This window comes from Phodopus roborovskii, unplaced genomic scaffold (genome assembly GCF_943737965.1).
Source record: "Phodopus roborovskii unplaced genomic scaffold, PHOROB, whole genome shotgun sequence".
NCBI lineage: Eukaryota > Metazoa > Chordata > Mammalia > Rodentia > Cricetidae > Phodopus > Phodopus roborovskii.
Genome location: NW_026126170.1, coordinates 164,319 through 168,147, shown reverse-complemented (window position 1 = coordinate 168,147; position 3,829 = coordinate 164,319). Strand labels below are relative to the sequence as shown.

The 3,829-nt window shown below is 46.9% G+C and overlaps 1 pseudogene; it reads left to right on the top strand.

The window, feature by feature from the left end:
* The first annotated feature begins 1,466 nt into the window (after positions 1-1,466).
* Positions 1,467-3,579, top strand: LOC127218556 (dnaJ homolog subfamily C member 14-like; annotated as a pseudogene).
* Positions 3,580-3,829: the final 250 nt, after the last annotated feature.

Sequence of the window (3,829 nt, the reverse complement as noted above, 5' to 3'; positions counted from 1 at the left end):
CTAACCCTCATTATATTACCTCCTTTCTTTCGTCCCTTCCTCATTCATTTTCTCGCCCTCATCTTATCTCCTTCTCTCCATATGCTCTCCCAGCCACTGTGCTCTAGATCAAGCCCAGTGTCTCAAGCATGTTCAACAAGTACTGTAGCTTTGAGCAACATCTGATTAGCTTCCTGTTTCTGAAGAGACATTAAATTCCAAGCTAACCAGAAATCAAAGAGGACCGTGAAGCACAGCTGTCCCTCTGTATCCATAAGGGATGGGTTCTAGAATTCTGGGTGCAGTATTTGCATATAAGCTATGCACATCCTCCTGTATGGTTTAACACATACCTGCACAACTTATAAGGCACACTGCAATGTAAATGTTAAACAAATTGTTGGTCTCCTTGATTGTTTCACTTTATTGTTTAGGGAATCATGATAACCAAGGTTCAGACAGTATTTATTTACTGTGTGGTCTCTAGTATCTACTGCAGCTGCAACTGTATAGAAGAGTTCCAACACTTATCTATCTAAGCATTGGTTGAAGAGGGAAGGTGATCTCCAGCAATCTCTGCATTTGATTTTACACACATGATGGAGAATGTGTTATCTTTTGCTCCTGTTTACAGAGAAGAAATGCTCTAGTTGCAAACTGGGAAAAAAATTTTATCCTACATACCAGTGTTGAGGCTAAGCATCATAATATTGAACTTAGAAATCAAAGTATTTCCCAAGAAGTAAGGCAATTCTTTTTAATTAATTAATTTTCTTATTTTACAAAATGATCCCAGTTCCCTCTCTGCCTCTCTTTCTTGCTCCCATGCCCCTTGACTACTCTCCCATCCCATTCCCCCACTCCACAGGGAGGGTGGTGAGTAAGGTAACTCTTTAACTCTTTAACCAGTACTTCTGTGCACGGAAACCTCAGACACCCACTTTGCTATGATATCACAAAATTTACAGTCAGTTATGACCCTATAAGTCTAATGTAGTTTCACTTTGGTGAAGTACATTGATCCCAAAGGAGAATTTGCTAAGTGCATGAGTAAGCTTTAGTACCTATTCCCCACTAGGACAGTGGGAATTGTCAGTGTATTAGAGTCATGTAGCTATAGGAAAAGTACTAGCGGTCATGCTAAACAATTATTTTGATCACTTTCTAAATTAATTCTCTTTACACCTACATCACCTCACAATCCTTATGGTTACAGGACACTGGGGTTAGTGGCTTTCTGTAATCTGTATAATTTTGTTAATCTAGATGAATTTGCTTTTTTTTTTGTCAAGGTGGGCTTACTTTTTTAAAATTATTTTATGAATATTGGCAGTTAAAACAAGAACTTGAGTGGTGGTGGAGCCTGGGGGTGTGTGCTCTCATAGCTCCCCCTGGCCTCAGGCGCTGCTGCTCGAGGGGGAGGAGTTACCGCCACTCAAAGAACTTACCACAATGGCTGTGACCTAAACTCCTCAGGAAGCCCCAGGGGTCATGGCCCAGAAGCACCCAGGAGAAAGAGGGTTGTGTGGAACCCATCAGAGTGGTGGTGCGATCCTCAGGACATCAGGACCCTCTGTGGACCCTGAAACAATTTCATTCTCAGGACTCTGGGACTCAACAGAGACTGCTCCTAATGGTACAGGATGCCTCACAGAGCACTCTGGTCCTAAGTACACACAGTCCCCAAACTCAGCCCACTGGTCGGATCCAAGCCGTGGTCCTCCAAGGGGTTCAGGACCACCTAGGGAAGGAGGCTATCCTGATGATGGTGAGGCATCCTCAGAAGAGTCAGGAGTGGACCAGGAACTCTCAAGAGATAATTGTGCTGGGTACCAGGAGGGTGGGAGACCTTCTTTTCTTTCCATTCCAATTGCTTGTAACTGCCAGGGAAGCCCTGGGATTCCCGAAGGCACTCTGAGGAAGGAAATGGCTCTTCTAGCAACTTTTGCCACCATTATAACTCTCCAGCCTTGGGGGAAGATGAAGAGTTAGAAGAAGTGTATTATGAATAGGAACCTCTTAAATTTCCCAGTGAATTTTCACTTGTGTTGAGTGTAAAGAAACCCCCATTCCGGAAGCAGAGGTACCGTTTTTTGACTCGGGATAGTGGGCACAGAGATCCCAGGTCCCCTTGTCGTCATTGGCTGGGCTGAAAATGAAATCAGGCAGATAAGCGCAGAGGCCTGGGACTGTGGGGAGTGGAGGGACTGTGTCAGTTTGGTGAGGCAGGCTTCTGATGGCTGATTGAACTTCTAGTATTGGTGGGAGAGTATGTGGAGACTTGTGGCCATCTCATTTATGCGTGCAGGCAGCTGAAAGGCAGTGACCTATACCTTTTTCGAGATTGGATAGGAGTCTGGGCAGGGAGGTTGGGGGCCTGGACCCAGATGATGGTCCAGTTCCTAAGACAGAGCTTTTACTGTGCGGCAGGGCTATTCACCCTTCTCCTTAGGCTAGTGGGTGCTTTCCTGCTCCTGGCTTTTGCCCTCTTTTTGGGTTGTTTGCAGTTGGGCTGGCGGTTTTTGGTGAGGCTGGATGTCCAGTTAGACTGGAGAGACAGGACCAACAGACTGTTCTCTTGGCTGGGTTCTCCAGCCTTGCCCCTTTGCCTGACTCTGCTGTGAGGTAGCAGGCCGTGGCAGCAGCTGGTGAGATTAGTTCAGAGGAACTGGCTGGACTTGCCTTGGGTCAAGCAGAGGACTAATGAGCAAGGTAACACACCTGCAATTGGTGGGCGCCACTGCCAGCCAGAAGAGGGAGTGGCCCAACTTTTGACCATGGCTGGGGTCCCTAAGGATGAACTAAACCCTTTTCATGTGCTGGGGGTTGAAGCCTCAGCGTCAGATATGGAACTAAAGAAGGCCTATGGGCAGCTAGCAGTGATGGTTCATCCTGATAAAAAATCATCATCCCAGGGCTGAGGAGGCCCTCAAAATTTTGTGGGCAGCTTGGGACATTGTCAGCAACATGGAGAAGCAGAAGGAGTATGAGATGAAACGGATGGCAGAGAATGAGCTGAGCCGGTCAGTGAATGAGTTTCTGTGGAAGCTACAAGATGACTTCAAGGAGGCAATGAATACTATGATGTGTAGCCGATGCCGAGGGAAGCATAGGAGGTTTGAAATGGACTGGGAGCCTAAGAGTGCCAGGTACTGTGCTGAGTGTGACAGGCTGCACCCTGCTGAGGAGGGAGACTTTTGGGCAGAGTCAAGCATGTTGGGTCTCAAGATCACCTACTTTGTTTTGCACTGATGGATGGAAAGGTCTATGATATCACAGAGTGGGCTGGGTTCCAGCGTGTGGGAATCTCTCCAGATACCCACAGAGATCCTTACCACATCTCATTTGGTTCTCGGGTACTGGGCGCCAGTGGTCGGCAGAGGGCCATGCCAGAGACACCTCCTACTGACCTGCAGGATTTCTTGAGCCGGATCTTTCAAATACCCCCCCCCCCGGGCAGATGTCCAATGGGAACTTTTTTTTGCAGCTCCTCACCCTGGTCCTGGGGCCACTACAACCTCCAAGCCCAACAGTACAGTACCCAAGAGAGTAGCCAAACTCAAATGGCCAAAGAAAGTGAGGCGGCCCTTCCAACGTTGACACCCTTCTCTTCCTCAAATCAACGTCAGGGAGTCAAAAGGGCTGTGTACAGCACAGGATGGATTTGATTAATTTATTTTTAAATACTTTAAAAAGGGAAAAATTTTAATTGTTAACTCAGTACTTGGAGGAATTTCATGACCTATTCTCCCTCTTCCCCATCACCTAGGAACTGACAATACCAAAGAAATAGAGCAAAGAGAGTAGGCTCTGGACCCAGTCCAGTCAGTATGTTCCTGAGGTGTGGGAG